Genomic DNA, 20,742 nt, shown 5'->3' on the forward strand with positions numbered 1-20,742 from the left:
CACCTGGTGACACTGGTGTGGTGAATAAAAACTGTTGCATATTGTATATGTGTGATGACAACTTCTTGTGTAACTGCATTTATGAGGATTTAGGTTGAAGATTGTCCTCCTGTTAATCGCTAGTGTCATTTTGGAGTATCCTGATCCCTGAACCCCTCTCATGATCATTGACATAACATTTTTAAATGTGTTTGTGTATTAAAATATCCCCCACCCTGCATTGATTGGCACTGGTGACGCAGTATTTGATGGACACTGGTGACACTGCATTTGATGGGCGCTGGTGAGGCTGTATTTGATGGGCACTGGCGACACTATTTGATTGGCACTGGTGACGCTGCATTTGATGGGCGCTGGCGACACTGTATTTGATTGGCACTGGTGACGCTGCATTTGATGGGTGCTGGTGAGGCTGTATTTGATAGGCGCTGGTGACGCTGCATTTGATGGGCGCTGGTGACGCTGCATTTGATGGGTGCTGGTGAGGCTGTATTTGATGGGCGCTGGTGACACTGTATTTGATGGGCACTGGAGAGGCTGTGTTTGATGGGCCCTAGCGACACTGTAATTGATGGGCGCTGATGATGCTGCATTTGATGGACGCTGGTGACGCTGCATTTGATGGGTGCTGGTGAGGCTGTATTTGATGGGCGCTGGTGACACTGTATTTGATGGGCGCTGGAGAGGCTGTGTTTGATGGGCCCTAGCGACACTGTATTTGATGGGCGCTGGTGACGCTGCATTTGATGGGTGCTGGTGAGGCTGTATTTGATGAGCGCTGGTGACACTGCATTTGATGGGCGCTGGTGAGGCTGTATTTGAAGGGCGCTGGAGAGGCTGTGTTTGATGGGCCCTGGCGACACTGTATTTGATGGGCACTAGTGAGGCTGTATTTGATGGGCACTAGTGAGGCTGTATTTGATGGGCGCTGGTGACACTGCATATGATGGGCGCTGGTGACACTGTATTTGATGGGCCCTGGTGACGCTGCATTTGATGGGCGCTGGTGACGCTGCATTTGATGGGCACTGGTGACGCTGCATTTGATGGGCGCTGGTGAGGCTGTGTTTGATGGGCCCTGGCGACACTGTATTTGATGGGCACTAGTGGGGCTGTATTTGATGGGCGTTGGTGACACTGCATTTGATGGGCGCTGGTGACACTGTATTTGATGGGCCCTGGTGACGCTGCATTTGATGGGCGCTGGTGACGCTGCATTTGATGGGCGCTGGAGAGGCTGTGTTTGATGGGCCCTGGCGATACTGTATTTGATGGGCACTAGTGGGGCTGTATTTGATGGGCACTGGTGACACTGCATTTGATGGGCGCTGGTGACACTGCATTTGATGGGCGCTGGTGAGGCTGTGTTTGATGGGCCCTGGCGACACTGTATTTGATGGGCGCTAGTGAGGCTGTATTTGATGGGCGCTGGTGACACTGTATTTGATGGGCGCTGGTGAGGCTGCATTTGATGGGCGCTGGTGAGGCTGCATTTGATGGGCGCTGGTGACACTGCATTTGATGGGCGCTGGTGACACTGCATTTGATGGGCGCTGGTGACGCTGCATTTGATGGGCGCTGGTGACACTGTATTTGGGCGCTGGTGACACTGTATTTGATGGGCGCTGGTGAGGCTGCATTTGATGGGCGCTGGTGACACTGTATTTGGGCGCTGGTGACACTGTGTTTGGGCGCAGGTGACGCTGCATTTGATGGGTGCTGGTGAGGCTGCATTTATGAGGATTTAGGTTGAAGATTGTCCTCCTGTTAATCGCTAGTGTCATTTTGGAGTATCCTGATCCCTGAACCCCTCTCATGATCATTGACATAACATTTTTAAATGTGTTTGTGTATTAAAATATCCCACACCCTGCATTGATTGGCACTGGTGACGCAGTATTTGATGGACACTGGTGACACTGCATTTGATGGGCGCTGGTGAGGCTGTATTTGATGGGCACTGGCAACACTATTTGATTGGCACTGGTGACGCTGCATTTGATGGGCGCTGGCGACACTGTATTTGATTGGCACTGGTGACGCTGCATTTGATGGGCACTGGTGACACTGTATTTGATTGGCGCTGGTGACGCTGCATTTGATGGGCGCTGGTGACGCTGCATTTGATGGGCGCTGGTGACGCTGCATTTGATGGGCGCTGGTGACGCTGCATTTGATGGGCGCTGGTGATGCTGCATTTGATGGGCGCTGGTGAGGCTGTATTTGATGGGCGCTGGTGACACTGTATTTGATGGGCGCTGGAGAGGCTGTGTTTGATGGGCCCTAGCGACACTGTATTTGATGGGCGCTGATGACGCTGCATTTGATGGGCGCTGGTGACGCTGCATTTGATGGGTGCTGGTGAGGCTGTATTTGATGGGCGCTGGTGACACTGTATTTGATGGGCGCTGGAGAGGCTGTGTTTGATGGGCCCTAGCGACACTGTATTTGATGGGCGCTGGTGATGCTGCTTTTGATGGGTGCTGGTGAGGCTGTATTTGATGGGCGCTGGTGACACTGCATTTCATGGGCGCTGGAGAGGCTGTGTTTGATGGGCCCTGGCGACACTGTACTTGATGGGCACTAGTGAGGCTGTATTTGATGGGCGCTGGTGACACTGCATATGATGGGCGCTGGTGACACTGTATTTGATGGGCCCTGGTGACGCTGCATTTGATGGGCGCTGGTGACGCTGCATTTGATGGGCGCTGGTGACGCTGCATTTGATGGGCGCTGGTGAGGCTGTGTTTGATGGGCCCTGGCGACACTGTATTTGATGGGCACTAGTGGGGCTGTATTTGATGGGCGCTGGTGACACTGCATTTGATGGGCGCTGGTGACACTGTATTTGATGGGCCCTGGTGACGCTGCATTTGATGGGCGCTGGTGATGCTGCATTTGATGGGCGCTGGAGAGGCTGTGTTTGATGGGCCCTGGCGACACTGTATTTGATGGGCACTAGTGGGGCTGTATTTGATGGGCGCTAGTGACACTGCATTTGATGGGCGCTGGTGACACTGCATTTGATGGGCGCTGGTGAGGCTGTGTTTGATGGGCCCTGGCGACACTGTATTTGATGGTCGCTAGTGAGGCTGTATTTGATGGGCGCTGGTGACACTGTATTTGATGGGCGCTGGTGAGGCTGCATTTGATGGGCGCTGGTGAGGCTGCATTTGATGGGCGCTGGTGACACTGTATTTGGGTGCTGGTGACACTGTATTTGATGGGCGCTGGTGAGGCTGCATTTGATGGGCTCTGGTGACACTGTATTTGGGCGCTGGTGACACTGTGTTTGGGCGCTGGTGACGCTGCATTTGATGGGCGCTGGTGAGGCTGTACTTGATGGGCGCTGGTAAGGATGCATTTGATGGGCGCTTCGTTAGAAAGGTGGGGTATACATGGGCAGGGCAGGGCAAAGGGGGTGGGGTCAGGGGTGGAGCCAAGGGGGCGGCAAAATTAGGTTTCGCCTAGGGTGTCAAAAATCCTTGCACCAGCCCTGATTGTAGCAAAGTGTTGTTTCTTCAGTGTTGTTACATGAAATAATATAATAAAATATTTATAAAAGTGTAAGGGGTGTACTCACTTTTGTGAGATACTGTGTGTGTATATATATATATATATATATATATATATATATATATATATATACATACAGTATCTCACACAAGTGAGTACACCCCTTACACTTTTATAAATATTTTTATATATATATATATATATATATATATATATATATATATATATATATATTTATATATATATATATATATTTATATATATATATATATATATATATATATATATATATATATATATATATATATATATATATATATATATATATATATATATATATATATATATACAGGGCTTTTTTTCAGGGGGAACTCAGTTCCACCACCTCTGGCTCAGACCCTTTGGTGCCTGCTCACCACAATCACTTGTAAACACGGAAGTCTGGTTCTCTGTGTACAAGTGACAGCTCTGCACTCTGTGTGTTACCCCCTGAACTCTACACTCTGTATGTAATGCAATCCTGGTATTTAATGCCCCTTTAAGACCCTTCTACTGTTTGTGAAATCTGAACGGGGTCGTGGTTGAGTTCCTGCACCTATTTTCTGAAAAAGCTCTGTGTATATATATATATATATATATATATATATATATATATATATATACACATACACAGTATATATAAACATCCAAAAGCATTTGTTTAATAGGAGATACATAGGCAACGAGCATCAACTGTGGCGTGATTTGGGTTGGAGTGAAGTAGCAATGGTGGCTTGATTTGAGTTGGGGCTCCCCACAGAAGTGGGCATGTCCTTACATGTACTGTGCATATGTTCAAATTAAGGGGATGTAATACAGTGGCTTACTGCAATTAAAATTCATCCTTCCATGATGCAACAATGTAATCACCATAATCTTGTGAGTGAGTAATAGTTCTGAGCATTTCCACATCTTTCCAAGCTCAAATGTGTAAACAGCATATGCCAATCAGCATTAGCAAAGGTTAAAAACTGGAAATTACTAAGTGTAACCAGCACAAACAAACCCACATAAATGAACCATAGGGGCAGTTTTACTAAAATTGGAGCACATAGAATCTGATGTAGATGTGCATAGTAACCAATCAGCTTCTAACTTTAGCTTGTTCAGTTACGATTTGACAATAAAACCTAGAAGTTGGTTGGTTTCTTTGGTTGCTATTAGACAAGTGCACACTGAAATATTTTGTTTTGGAATTTTGTTTTCATCCGAAAAATATATATATTTAGTTACTCCCGAAATTAGTTTTTATTTATTTTGTTTCATTATAAAATGCATTCGTCCGAAAATCCGAATTAATTAAGGTCGATTCTGTCAATAGAAGGCTTATGGTGTCTGTGGAATGTTCTAAGAAGATTTGACGGAGCAACGAAACTGTACGATGCCGAAATCATCCATTTCCGGTTAAATGTTCGGCCTACAAGCAGAACTCTAATGTTGTATGACACTAGTAGTAATTATATTTATGAATTATTATTACTAGTCAACTAACATTCAAATTCTTCTATAGCCTATGGGCAGAGCATTTGACCGGAAATGTACGATTTTGGCATCTTACAGTTTAGCTGTTTGAGGAATCTTCTTAGAACTTTCGACAGACACCATAAGGCTTCAATGACAGATTCAACGTTTGTATGTTTTTCTCTGCTTCATCGAATCTTTGTCGTTCATGTTGAATGGTCTACCCCAACACCGTCTCTATAATGTCAAATCTTTTCTTTCTATGTCAAATCTTTCTTCTCTATGTAGAATAATCTTGGACTAATAGAGTTAAAGGGGTTGTAAAGGAAAACATTTTTTTTCCTAAACAGCTTCCTTTACCTTAGTGCAGTCCTCATTCACTTACCTCATCCTTCGATTTTGCTTTTAAATGTCCTTATTTCTTCTGAGAAATGCTCACTTCCTGTTCTTCTGTCTGTAACTCCACACAGTAATGCAAGGCTTTCTCCCTGGTGTGGAGATTGTCTCTTGAGGGGGGAGGGGGCGATCAGGCAAATCAGGACACTCTCTATTTTGCACATAGAGAAAGGATTTGTGTGTTAGTGGGCATCCTGACACTCCTGCTCGCCCCCTCCCTCCTCAAAAGGCTTTCTCCACACCAGGAAGAAAGCCTCGCATTATGGTGTGTAGTTACAGACAGAAGAAGAGGAAGTGAGCATTTCTTAGAAGAAATACAGACATTTAAAAGCAAAATGGAAGGATGAGGTAAGTGAAGGAGGACTGCACTAAGGTAAAGGAAGCTATTTAGGGAAAAAATATTTTTTCCCCTTTACAACCCCTTTAAGGTTAGGCACATTCGACCACAGCGTCGATAGGCACAGATTGCTATTGTCAGCGTCATGTCGAATCTCCCATCTACAGGTATATCGAACTGTTGTAGCAACGAAAACGAAAATAAAGCATTTTTTTATGTCGGAACTTTCGGATTTCAGATTCTGCGCGTTCTTTTTCGTTTGTTAAAACGATAATGAAAATATCCGAAATTCGTACGAAAATGCATTTGGACGAAAACGAATGCACATGTCTAGTTGCTATGCATAGTCTCACCAGATTATGTGTGCTCCAGTTTAAGTAGTTCCCCCCTACAGTGTCGCTGTGTTTATAAACCCATACGTTTTTGGTTTGTCAAATTCTACACCCACTTGGCTTCAGATTGTTGTTGAGGAGTCCACTGTGAAGGGTTAAAAGGACACTGAGCAATTCAGATAAATGGAAAATGTTTACAACAGATGGCCAAAAAACATAAACTGGCAATGGATGGTTAGTTTTTTCTTTTTGTTCATCCCTTACAAATTCCTCAACACACAAACGGCCATACACAGAATTACATTTTGATCAGTCAGCTTTAGTGAGAAATGTTCAAGGATAAGCTACATGTATTATGAGACAGAGGGTTGAGATTAAACTGAGGAACAATAGGCAAGAGCCTCTGAATATAATACCCTCCTCAACACAGTTTCATGTGTATAATAAATATATATTTTTTCAAAGCTTTTGCACACAGTGCGATACATACACACACACATATATATATATATATATTTTTTTACAGGGGGATTTTTAAAATATGTTAGTTAAAATATGTAGTTATACAATAATATGAACTCTTTTCAAGGACCTAAAAGTCTGCATACTGAATAAAAGAAAAAGATAATAATATGCAAGTAGGACTGCCACTCAAAGCAACTACATCAGAACAATCCTAGTTAAAAGTTTGTCTGTATAGAATAAATTACCCTACATAAAAAATCAAAGTAATAATGGCAGAAAATGAATTTAAAATTCTTAAACAATCCACTGCAATTTAACCTTTTATAATCAGTAGCGGTGAGGTTCAGGTTTACAGCTATTATCAGTTTGAGGTGAAACTCTCTGAATCAAAATGTATGGTCCTGGTGAATTTATGTGCTGATTCACCTGGGAGAGTTTTTAAAAACCACAATGCACTGCTTGGCCTTGGTCAGCTATGGTCAGCAGGCTTAGAAGTGGCAATAAGGGTGATTAAAGCGGTACTAAAGCCTAAGGTTTTTCACCTTAATGCATTCTATCCATTAAGGTGAAAAACCTTCTGCGATTGGCTCCCATTGCTGTCAATCAAATCGATGACATGGGAGTGAGGGTGGGGGTGGGGGCGAGTGAGTCAATAGACACAGCAGTGGGGCTGGGGAGCAAGTACGCATGGGTGTCCCCATGGAAAGTGTGTTTCCTTGGGGGAACCCGATGATGAGGAAGGGCCAGGAGTACCGATAGGGGACCCCAGAAGAAGAGGATTGGGGCTGCTTTGTGCAAAATCATAGGCATGTTTGTTATTTTTATTTAAAAAAAAACAAAGCTTTATATCCACTTTAAGTTACACCAGCCCCCCTCACTATAATGAATAATACATTTTTCTCAGACTTTAACCACGTGCCGCCCGCCAATGACAAATTAACATTGGCAAAGTGGTTGTAATATCCTGAGTGGACGTCATATGACGTCCTCAGGATATTGAGCCGCTGCGTGCCCCCGGGGGCGCGCATCGCGGCGATCGTTGTTGCAGGGTGTCAGTCTGACACCTCGCAGCACCGATCAAGGTAAAGAGTCACTCACGGAGACTCTTTACCACGAGATCAGCCGTGTCCAATCACAGCTGATCACGATGTAAACAGGAAAAGCCGGTAATTGGATTTTCCTCACTTGCTTCTGTCAGACGCGAGTAGAGGAGAGCCGATCGGCTGCTCCTGTGACAGGGGGGGGGGTTTGTGCTGATCGATTATCAGCACAGCCCCCCCGAGGATGCCCACTGGACCACCAGGGATGCCCACTGGACCACCAGGGATGCAAAAAAAACACAGGTATGCCACCCTAGACCACCAGGGATGACAATGACACAAAATTGGATGCCAATCAGTGCCGCAATGGATGCCAATCAGTGCCCACAATAGGCATCACTGATTGGCAGGCATTGTTTGGCACTGATTGGCATCCATTAGTACAACACATACGATAGTGCCCATCTATGCGGATCCGTGCCACCTATCAGTGCCTATCCATGCCGCCTATCAGTGCCCATCCGTGCCACCTATCAGTGCCCATCCGTGCCGCCTATCCGTGCCCATCCATGCCGCCTATCCGTGCCCATCCGTGCCACCTATCTGTGCCCATCTGTGCCACCTATCCGTGCCGCCTATCCATGCCCATCCATGCCGCCTATCAGTGCCCATCCGTGCAGCCCATCAGTGCCGCATGTTAGTGGCCATCAATGCCACCACATCAGTGCCACCTCATCGGTGCCCATCAGTGCCGCCTTATCAGTGCCCGTCAGTGCAGTACCATCAGTGCCCAACAGTGAAGGAGAAAACGTACTTATTTACAATGTTTTATAACAGAAACAAAAAAAAGTTTTTTTTCTAAATTTTCGGTCATTTTTTTATTTTTTTTTTGCAGAAAATAAATATCCCAGAGGTAATCAAATACCACCAAAAGAAAGCTCTATTTGTGGGTACAAAATGATAAACATTTAGTTTGGGTACAGTGTAGCATGACCGTGCAATTGTCATTCAAAGTGCAACAGCGCTGAAAGCTAAAAATTGGTCTGGGCGGGAAGGTGTATAAGTGCCCTGTATGAAAGTGGTTAAAGATGATTACTACAATATTAACCACTTAAAGCGGGAGTTCACCCGAATTTTTTTTTTTTAACAGTAGAGATTGGGCCTAATTACGGGAAGCAGAATCGGGTGTTTTGATAAAAATCAATGCAGTACTTACCTTTTTTGAGATAGATGTTCTCCCGCCGCTTCCGGGTATGGTCTTCGGGACTGGGCGTTCCTATTTGATTGACAGCCTTCCGACGGTCGCATACAGCGTGTCACGAGTTGCCGAACGTCGGTGCGGCGCTATACGGCACCTGCGCACCGACGTTCGGCTACTTTCGGAAACTGGTGACGCGCTGTATGCGACGGTCGGAAGGCTGTCAATCAAATAGGAAAGCCCAGTCCCGCAGCCCATACCCGTAAGCGGCGGGAGAACATCTATCTCAAAATAGGTAAGTACTGCATTGATTTTAATCAAAACACCCGATTCTGCTTCACGTAATTAGGCCCAATCTACTGTTAAAAATTGATTTTTTGGGTGAACCTCCACTTGAAAGACCAGGCCTTTTTCTGACATTTCACGTTTACAAGTAAAAATCTGTTTTTTTTGCTAGAAATTCACTTTGAACCCCCAAACAATATATATATATTTTTTAACAGAGACGCTAAATAATAAAATGGCGATCATTGCAGTATTTTATATCATACTGTATTTGCAAAGCAGTCTTTCAAGCGCAGTTTTTGGGGGGCAAATACACTTTAATGAATTAAACAAAATGAAACATTAAAGTTATCCACATTTTTTGGCATAATGTAAAAGATGATGTTACAGATAGTTAAATAGATACCTAAAATGTCATGCTTTAAAATTGTGCACACTCTTGGAATGGCGACAAACTAAGGTACTTAAAAATCTCCATAGGTGACACTTAATTTTTTTTACAGGTTACCTGTTTAGAGTTACAGAGGCGGTCTAGTGCTAGAATTATTGCTCTTGCTCTAACAATTGCCACAATATCTCACATGTGTGGTTTGAACACCGTTTATAAATGCGGTCGTGACTTACATATGAATTTGTTCTATGTACAAGCTCAGGGGGAGGGGGTGCTTTAAAGATCCCAGATCTCTCATTTACCTTTAAAAGCCCCCAAAAAATTACATTTTGCCTTAAAAAAAATCCTGTCTATCTGCCCGAGGACAGGAAGTGACATAAGATGTCGCTCTGATCCTCCAAGGAAATAGAGCCAAGTGGAGGGTATCTTGACTTCCTACCTAGCCATCAGACCCACTGGATTGGTTCCAGGCTTACCGGTAAGCTCGGAAACCACTGGAAAGTGCGGCTCCAAGAAAACAAGTTATTATATTTATTTATTTATTAACCACTTAAGGACCCCTTCACGCCGATATACGTCGGAACGCTCATGCGACCCGGTCCGAAGCTCACAGCTTCCCCGTTCTTCACTGTGGCCGCGTCATCGATCGTGTGATCCCTTTTATAGGGGGACACAATCGATGACGTCACACCTACAGCCACACCCCCCTACAGTTGTAAACACATATTAGGTCACACATAACCCCTTCAGCGCCCCCTGTGGTTAACTCCCAAACTGCAACTGTCATTTTCACAGTAAACAATGCATTTTAAATGCATTTTTTTCTGTGAAAATGACAATGGTCCCAAAAATGTGTCAAAATTGTTCGAAGTGTCCGCCATAATGTCGCAGTCACAAAAAAAATCGCTGATCGCCGCCATTAGTAGTAAAAAAAACATAATGAATAAAAATGCAATAAAACTATCCCCTATTTTGTAAACGCTATAAATTTTGCGCAAAACCAACCGATAAACGCTTATTGCGATTTTTTTAACCAAAAATAGGTAGAAGAATACGTATCGGCCTAAACTGAGGATTTTTTTTTATATATATATATATATTTTGGGGGGATATTTATTATAGCAAAAAGTAAAAAACATTGATTTTTTTTCAAAATTGTCGATCTATTTTTGTTTATAGCGCAAAAAATAAAAAACGCAGAGGTGATCAAATAACACCAAAAGAAAGCTCTATTTGTGGGGAAAAAAGTACGCCAATTTTGTTTGGGAGCCACGTCGCATGACCGCGCAATTGTCTGTTAAAGCGACGCAGTGCCGAATCGCAAAACCTGGCTGGGTCCGTTAGCTGCATTTTGGTCCGGGTCTTAAATGGTTAAAAGTACATATAGGTTTCTACCAGTTTACACAGTACATTCACATAAGTCCATGCCCTCAAAGAGCTTACAATCTAAAGGTCCGTACACACAATCTGATTTTCTGACGTGAAAGGTGTGATGACAGGCTGTTGTCCGAAAATCCGACCGTTTGTATGCTCCATCGGACAATTGTTGTCGAATTTTCTGACAACAAATGTGGGATAGCATGCTTTAAAATTTTCCGACAACAAATGTGTGAAGTCGGATTGTGTGTACACCAGTCTGTGGGAAAAAATCCAAAGTACAAAAACGCATGCTCAGAAGCAATGCTCACAATAACACAACATTATCAGAAGTTGCCCAAAGCATGGCGCTAAAGAGCTGAAAAACCATGTTGTTTCGTGTTGGCCAACAATTCATTGACGTTTGTGAGCATTACAAGTTCCCAGCCAACGCCCTTCGGACAAAGTGCTACGCTTTGTCCCATGGAAATATGATTGTGTGTACGAGGCTTAAGATACTATGGGGCTGATTTACCAAGCCTTTACTCCATGACTCATGGAGTAAAAGCAGGAGTAGCAGCCGTTTTGACATTTACTATTGAAATACGCTGCTAGTGCAGTGTATTTCAATAGTTACTAAAGTGCTCAGTGCGCCCAGGAGAGGGCGCATTGTGCGCCTGATAGACCTGGCGCACGGCACATTGAAATGTAAATTGCGGGGGTTCGAGCAGGAGTTTATTAGGGGGGGAGGTGGGGTGATGCAGGGGAAGTGAAGTGACATGTGTTTGGCGGGCCGAATTGAAAGTGAATGTGTTTTTTGGAAACCGATCCCCGTACGCTTGCACAGTGTGCCTGAACCTCGGGAGGTTCATTTTCATACTGGGCATGCGTACAGGGAAATTTCAGGGATTCCCGCGCGCCTTGTCAGTACGCCGAGAAAATCTTGGTAAATACCAAGCGGCGTACCCGTAATTGCGCTGCGTGACGCGGCACACGGGAATCTCCGAGCGGTTTTCAGCCTGCGCTGACCATGAAGGGGAACTCCGCGCCAAATTTCAAACTTGAAATCGGCGCGGGTCCCCCTCTAGGGGTACATTAGGCTCTTAGGCTTGGTCTGGAACGTGAGGGGTTAAACCCGTGCCGAAAATCGGCGCGGGGTTCCCCCCCCAGAACCAAACCAAGCCCTCATCCCAAGCACGCAGTCTGGCCCGGACAGGAATGGGGGTGGGGACGAGCAAGCGCCCCCCTCCTGAGCCGTACCAGACCACATGCCCTCAACATGGGGGAGTGTGTGCTGTGGGGGAGGGGGGCACTGCCCCCCCACCCCACAGCACTCTTGTCCCCATGTCGATAGGGACAAGAGCCTCTTCCCGACAACCCTTGCCATTGGTTGTCGGGGTATGTGGGCAGGGGCTAATCGGAATCTGCGAGCCCCCTTTAATAAGGGGGCCCCCAGATTCCGGCCCCCCACCCTATGTGAATGAGTATGGGGTACATTGTACCCCTACCCATTCACCTGGGGAAAATGTAAAGTTAAAAAACACACCACACAGAATAAAATAATTTATTAGTCAGCTCCGGGCCCCCCCCCTTTCTTCTTTAGCTCTTTTTGAAGGGGGGGGTTTCTTCTCTCCCGATCTTCCGCCGGGACCCTGGGCGTCGGCGATTTCTGCCGGGGGAGGGCGCCATCCCTCGGTCCTCTCCGGAGCCATCCGCCGGGGGCCCCCACCCTATTTAAGCTCGTTTACATTAGGGGGGGCATCCGGACTTCGGCGACTTCGGCCGGGGGATGGCGCCTATCCCCCGGTCTGTCCGGTGCCTTCCGCCAGGGCTCCGGTCTTGTTCCTCGTCTTCTGCCGGGGGTGCGCCAACTCCCCGGTCTTTTCTCTGCTGTCTTCCCTCTTCTGCCTGTCTCCTCCGGGGGACAGGGCTTTCTTTCCGCTTCTTTCTTCTCTGTTCCATCTTCTGCCTGTCTCCCCCGCGGAGCCAGGGCTTTCTTCTCTGTTCCCTCTTCTGCCTGTCTCCCCTGCGGAGACAGGGCTTTCTTTCCGCTTTCTTTCCTGTTCCCTCTTCTGCCTGGCTCCTCCGGGAGCTCAGGGCTTGTCTCCGCTGTGTTCTTCCTTCTCTTCCATTCGATGTTGACACGACGAGGTTCCGTGCTGACATGCCGTGTGAGCGGCGGGCATCGAATTATATAGGGCAATGCCACCATGTGACCTCAATCCATGTGACATCACATTCCCTGGGCATGATGGGAATGTGATGTTGGTGGCATTGCCCTATATGAGTCGATGCCCGCCGCTCAGACGGCATTCCAGCGCCGGACCTCGTCGTGTCAACATCGAATGGAAGAGAAGGAAGAACACAGTGGAGACAAGCCCTGAGCTCCCGGAGGAGCCAGGCAGAAGCGGAAGGCACCGCAGAAGCCCAGAGGGTGGCGCCCTCCGGCGTAAAATGACGAAGCCCGGAGCCCTCCCCCATAGGCAAGGAGGAGCCTCATGGTGAAGGGGGCTCCGGCAGAAAACAGCACGGGGGGCTACAGCACCCCCCCGGCAGAAATCGACGAAGCTCTCCCCCATAGGCAAGGAGGAGCCTCATGGTGAAGGGGGCTCTGGCAGAAAACAGCACGGGGGGCTACAGCACCCCCCCTGGCAGAAATCGTCAAAGCCCGGAGCCCTCCCCCATAGGCAAGGAGCCTCATGGTGAAGGGGGCTCCGGCAGAAAATGGCGTGGAAGACGGGGGTAGGTGCACCCCCTCGCAGAAACCAAGAAAGCCCGGGACCCTCCCCCATAAGCAAGGAGCTTCATGGTGAAGGGGGTCCCGGCGGAAGACGGCGCAGAAGAGGGGGGGTAGGTGCACCCCCCCAGAAACCGACGAAGCCCGGGACCCTCCCCCATAAGCAAGGAGCTTCATGGTGAAGGGAGTCCCGGCGGAAGACGGCGCAGAAGAGGGGGGGTAGGTGCACCCCCCCAGAAACCGACGAAGCCCGGGACCCTCCCCCATAAGCAAGGAGCTTCATGGTGAAGGGGTCCCGGCAGAAGACGGGGGGGTAGGTGCACCCCCCGCAGAAACCGACGAAGCCCGGTACCCTCCCTTATAAGCAAGGAGCTTCATGGTGAAGGGGGTCCCGGCGGAAGACGGCGAAGCCCGGGGCCTAATGGGGTGGTGGTGGGGGGCCCCCGGCAGAAGACCCCCAGCTGACTAATAAATTAATTTTTAAATGTGTGGTGTATTATTTTTTTACATTCTTTTCCCCAGGTGAATGGGTAGGGGTACAATGTACCCCATACTCATTCACATAGGGTGGGGGGCCAGAATCTGGGGGCCACCTTATTAAAGGGGGCTCTCAGATTCTGATAAGCCGCCCGCATACCCCGACAACCAACGGCCAGGGTTGTCGGGAAGAGGCTCTTGTCCCTATCGACATGGGGACAAGAGTGCTGTGGGGTGGGGGGGAAGTGCCCCCCTCCCCCACAGCACACACTCCCCCATGTTGAGGGCATGCGGTCTGGTACGGCTCAGGAGGGGGGGCGCTCGCTCGTCCCCACCCCCATTCCTGTCCGGGCCAGACTGCTTGCCTGGGATGAGGGCTTGGTCTGGATCTGGGGGGGACCCCACGCTGGTTTTCACGTTCCGGACCAAGCCAAAGAGCCTAATGTACCCCTGGAGGGGGACCCACGCCGGTTTCTTGTTTGAAATTTGGCGCGGAGTTCCCCTTTATCCTGGTCCTGTCAGGGGGAGAAATGCCTGATCGTCTGTTCATACAATGTATGAACAGCGATCTGTCATTTCCCCTAGTCAGTCCCACCCCCCCTTACAGTTAGAACACACCCAGGGAACATAATTAACCCCTCCCCCGCCCCTAGTGTTAACCCCTTTTCTTGCCAGTGACATTTTCATAGTAAGAAATGCATTTTTAGAACATTGGTCGCTAGAAAAATGCCAATGGTTCCAAAAATGTGTCCGCCATAATGTCGCAGAACCGATAAAAATTGCTGATCGCCGCCATTACTAGTAAAAAAATATATAATAAAAAAGCCATAAAACTAAACACTATTTTGTAGACGCTATAACTTTTGCGCAAACCAATCAAACGCTTATTGTGATTTTTTGGAACCAAAAATATGTCGAAGAATACGTATCGGCCTAAACTGAGGGAAAAAAAAGATTATTTTTAGATAATTTTGGGGATATTTATTATAGCAAACAGTAAAAATTATTTTTTTTTGGTTAAAAAAAAAATGTCGCTCTATTTTGGTTTATAGCAAAAAAAAAAAAAAAAGGCAGAGGTGATCAAATACCACCAAAAATAATTATCTATTTGTGGGGAAAAAAAGGACGACAATTTTGATTGGGAACCACGTCGCACGACCGCGCAATTGTCAGTTAAAACAACGCAGTGCCGATGAAGGAAAACCTGCAAACATGGCCTGTTGGGGGGGGGGGTGTTGGCGGACAGGCTTGAAGTGCTGATTTACAGCACTGTGCTTAAATCTAGCGCAAGGCAATCCTATTCTAATTGTGGGTGTTTGAGGGAAGCCAAGTGAGTGTTAGAACCCCTGCTTGTGTTTTTTTGGGGTTGAGCTTTGTGTCCCTTTTCTTAAAATTGGCTTCACTTCCTGTCACACAGCTGAACAGGAAGTGAGGTTAAAACCCTACCAGTGTCTTTTCTTGGGGACACAGGTCAATCTAACTAGTGTCCCCATTAAGCAAATTACACTCCAGCACTGCTGTGTACACCCCAAATCATGGGTCTTCAAACTACGGCCCTCCAGTTGTTCAGGAACTACAATTCCCATCATGCCTAGTCATGTCTGTGAATGTCAGTGCATTACAAGGCCTCATGGGATGTGTAGTTCTACAACAGCTGGAGGGACGTAGTTTGAGGATCCCTGCCCCAAATGATTATTTAGTTTGGGGTTTAGTAAAGGCAAAGCCATTCTGCAGTACAAGCATAGTTGCTGAAAATCAGAGAGGAAGCACTGATGGTTTTAACATCCAATCCTGTAGAAGCAAAGTTGTTTTGTTTTCTTCCTTGCTTGTCCACGTGTAGTGCAAAGTGGATTTGCCTTTAGTAAATGGACCCCAAAGTCCAAGATCCCTAATAATTTGGGGTGTACACAGCAAAATGCTAGAGTGCAATTTACATAATGGGAAACTATTTAGATTGATCTCTGTGTCCCCAAGAAAAGAAATTAGTAAGGATTTACCCTCACTTCCTGTTTGGTATGTGACAGGAAGTGAATGAATTTGAATTAGAAAGGGTGAAGACACCTCACAAATGTTGTCACTATCAGGGGTGCAGACATCCCCAAAAAATGAGCAGATAAATACAAAAATATTAATTTGCAAATAAATATTAACATTGGGTGGTGTTTGTGGGTGGCCCTAACACACACACATTCATACATATTAGCAACGCTGTATCCTGGCCTATTGGCATGGTTATATTTTCTTAGGCCTCTCAATAAAACTCTCTGAAATTTGTGCTTAACCACTTGACCACTGGGCACGAAAACCCCCTTAATCACCAGACCAATTTTCAGCTTTCGGTGCTCTCACAATTTGAATGACAATTACTCAGTCATACAACATTGTACCCATCTGAAATTTTTGTCCTTTTTTTCCCACAAATAGAGCTTTCTTTTGGTGGTATTTGATCACCTCTGCGGTTTTTATTTTTTGCGCTATAAAAGAAAAAAGACTGAAAATTCTGTAAAAAAAAAAAAAAAAATCTAGTTTCTGTCATATTAGCAGGTTATTTCTCACACACAGCATATGCATACTACAAATTACACCCCAAAACACATTCTGCTATTCCTCCCGAGTATAGCGATACCACATGTGTGCGACTTTTACACAGCGTGGCCACATAGAGAGGCCCAACATGCAGGGAGCACCATCAGGCGTTCTGGAGCACCCAGGCCAATTCTGACATTTCTCTCCTACATGTAAAAATCATCATTTATTTGCTAAAAAAATTACATAGAAACCCAAAACATTATATATATGCTTTTTTTTCAAAGACCCTAGAGAATACAATGGCGGTTGTTGCAACTTTTTATCTTGCACGGTATTTTCGCAGCAATTTTTTGAACGCGTGTTTTTAAAAAAAAAACAGTTTTGTGCTTAAAAAAAAAAAAAAACAGTAAAGTTAGCCCAATGTTTTTGCATAATATGAAAGATGAAGTTACGCCGAGTAAATAGATACCCAACATGTCACCCTTCAAAATTGCACACGCTCGTGAAATTGCGCCAAACGTTGCTACTTAAAAATCCCCATAGGCGACGTATTGCAAGGTATTGGAGTATTGAGGGTATTGCGGAGTATTGGGGGGGTATTGCAGAGTATGGGGGGGTATTGCAGAGTATGGGGGGGGTATTGCAGAGTATGGGGGGGGGTATTGCAGAGTATGGGGGGGGGTATTGCAGAGTATGGGGGGGGTATTGCAGAGTATGGGGGGGGTATTGCAGAGTATGGGGGGGGGGTATTGCAGAGTATGGGTGGGTATTGCAGAGTATGGGGGGGTGGGTATTGCAGAGTATGGGGGGGTGGGTATTGCAGAGTATGGGGTGGGGTATTGCAGAGTATGGGGTGGGGTATTGCAGAGTATTGCACTCATCATTATTTTTATTTTGCAGAGTATTGCGCAGGGATGGCTGGATCTGTGACTGCAATTGTCACAGATCCAGCCCACAGTGCGGCGGCTGCTGCTGCCGCCCGATCCCCCCCCCCCTCCCTCTCCTCTCACACTGTACCGAACGGTACAGAGAGGAGAGGGAGGAACCGGCGTCATTACATGACGCCGGTTTGTTTACAAGTGATCGCGCCGTCATTGGACGGCGCGATCACGTGGTAAGGAGCCGCTTCCATTGGCTCCTTACCGTGATCCGTGTTGCTGCGGGTCCCGTGGACCCGCCGAGCGCCGGTGATCGCGTGTGCGCGCCCGCTCGGGCGCGCAATTGTGACTCTCTGGGAGGACGTATATTGACGCCCTCCTAGAGTTAGGTAACCGCCTTGTAGCCGTATTTCGGCTATAGGGCGGTTACCAAGTAGTTAAACTAGAACTATAATCAACACTTTTTATTTTCTTTAATTTTGGATAGAGTGAGGGAGGGTTATAGGCCCTGTCAGTTTATTTTGTATTATCTGTGTCCAATTGGGGAGATTTGCCTTCACTTCCTGCCCCATAGCCAAACAGGAAGTGAGAGAAAAACTATGCAAATTAAGGGAATCCAGTAACCCCCCTCCCCCCCAGAACTAGTATGTGGGTCCCCTGAAAATTCCTGGGCGGGTCATAAAAAAACAGGGTGTGGCCTTGACAGGAAGGGGTAGGTCATTTTTCTATTAGGAGGTGCAGAAATGTAGTCAGGCCTAGGGCAGCACAAAACCTAAATATACTACTGCATATTAGGGCTTATTTAGACAGGATCCGATTTACAGCATGTTTTTATAGTGTGGGAGGAAACCCACGCAGGCACAGGGAGAACATGCAAACTCCAGGCAGATGAAGTCACGGGCGGGATTCGAACCAGCGACCCTTTTGCTGCTAGGTCAAAGTGCTATACACTACACCACTGTGCTGAACGAACATGATTGCAGCTGAAAGCATGAGATCTTTTTTTTTTTTTTTTTCAATACCATGCTTTCCAGCCTTATTGACCCCGCCTCTCTCCATAAAGAGGACCTGTCACACACTAGTCCTATTACAAGGGATGTTTACATTCCTTGTAATAGGAAGAAAAGTGATCCAAAATAAAAAAAAGTGACAAAAAAGTGCAAGAAGAAAAATATGAGGTAAAAAATAATAAAAAAATAAATAAAACGCCCCTGTCCCTAGAAGCTCGCACTCAGAAGCGAATATGCATGTAAGTCCCGCCCACATATGTAAACACCATTCAAACCACACATGTGAGGTATTGACGCATGCGTTAGAGCGAGAGCAATAATTCTAGCCCTAGACCTCCTCTGTAACTCTGAACTGGTCACCTGTAAAAAAAAATCAAGCATCGCCTATGGATATTTTTATGTCCCGAAGTTTGGCGCCATTCCATGAGTGTGTGCAATATTAAAGCGTGACAAGTTGGTATCTATTTACTCAGTGTAACATCATCTTTCACATTATCCATAAAAATTGGGCTAACTTTACTGTTTTGTTATTTTTTAATTCATGAACCGTGTTTTTTTTTTGGGCCAAAAAAAAAAGGCGTTAGAAAAATTATTGCGCAAATACCGTTGGAAATCAAATAAAAAATGACCGCCACTTTATTCCCTAGGGTGTCTGCTAAAAAATTATAGATAATGTTTGGGGGTCCTGAGTAATTTCCCAGGAACAAAATATAATTTTTACATGAAGGAGAGAAGTGCCAGAATATTCCTTTAAATTTCATACAGGGGGGGAGGGGGTTTACACGCATGTTTCCCGTCCTTAGAACTGTCCCTGTACAAGATGTCATTTCTGAAGTGAAAAAAAAAGTAATTTTAAAGCGGTGGTTCACCCTCCTTAACAACAATGCAGCATAAAATCCGGCATAGTAGCGCGAGCTACACTATGCCGGTCTTAATTTTTTTATCCCCGTACTCACGGTTATATCGTAGATAGACGATTCCGTCTGCCGCGGGGAATGGGCGTTCCTAGCAAGAGGGAGGGTGATTGACGGCCGGCTCTGGCACGTCACGCTCCCCGAAGACAGCCGGAGTAGGTCTCGGCTCTTCACGGCGCCTGCGCACAGGCTATGCGCAGGCGCCGTGAAGAGCCAAGCCTATTTCGGCTATTTCCGGAGAAGCGTGACGTGCCACGGCCGGCCGTCAATCACCTTCCCTGTCCATAGGAACGCCCATTCCCCGGAATCTTCTATGTACGCTATAACAGTGAGTACGGGGAAAAAAATTAAGACCGGCATAGTGTAGCTCGCGCTACTATGCCGGATTTAATGCTAGAGGGAAATTTTTTTTTTTTTTTTTATATAGGGTGAACCCCCGCTTTAAAGTACTCATGGCTATAAAGAATACAGTCATTGCTCATTAAAACAAAAAAAAAATGTATGGGGGTCCCCCCAAATTAAATTACCAGGCCCTTCAGGTCTGGAATGGATATTAAGGGGAACCCGCCGTAAAAACAAAAAAAATGGCGTGGGGTCCCCCCAAATATCCATACCAGGCCCTTCAGGTCTGGTGTGGATTTTAAGGGGAACTCCACCCCAAATGTAAAAAAAAATGGCGTGGAGTCCCCCTAAAAATCCACACCAGATCCTTATCCGAGCACGTTAACCTGGCCGGCCGCAGAAAAGAGGGGGGACAGAGTGCGGCCCCCCCCCTCTCCTGAACCGCACCAGGCCACATGCCCTCAACATGGGGAGGATGTCCCCATGTTGATGGGGACAAAGGCCTCATCCCCACAACCCTTGCCCGGTGGTTGTGGGGGTCTGCGGGCGGGGGGCTTATCAGAATCTGGAAGACCCCTTTAACAAAGGGGACCCCCAGATCCCGCCCCCCCCATGTGAAATGGTAATGGGGTACATTGTACCCCTAACCATTTCACCCAAACAAAAGTGACAAAAGTGTTAAAAATTACAGTAGCCGGTTTTTGACAAATCTTTTAATAAAATCTTCTTTCCGCGGTTTTTCTTCTTCTTTCATTCGGGTTTTTTTCTCTGCTTCTTTCTTGGGTCTTCTCGTCCACATCTTGCCCGACGTCTCCCATCTTCTTCTCTGTCCGTCGACCTTCTCGTCCCGCATCTTCTTGATCTTCTGGGCGCTGAGCTTGAAATTGAAGAGCCCGCCGTGTTCCCGCTCCTGGGACCCGCCCCCTCTGACGCCACAGGTTAACTCATATGAAAGTCCGCGTGTGGCATATGTGCGTCAGAGGGGGCGGGGTCACAGAGCGTCACACGGCGGGAACTTCAATTGGAAGCTCATCCGCAG

This window comes from Rana temporaria, chromosome 4, assembly GCF_905171775.1.
Source record: "Rana temporaria chromosome 4, aRanTem1.1, whole genome shotgun sequence".
NCBI classification, from domain to species: Eukaryota; Metazoa; Chordata; class Amphibia; order Anura; family Ranidae; genus Rana; species Rana temporaria.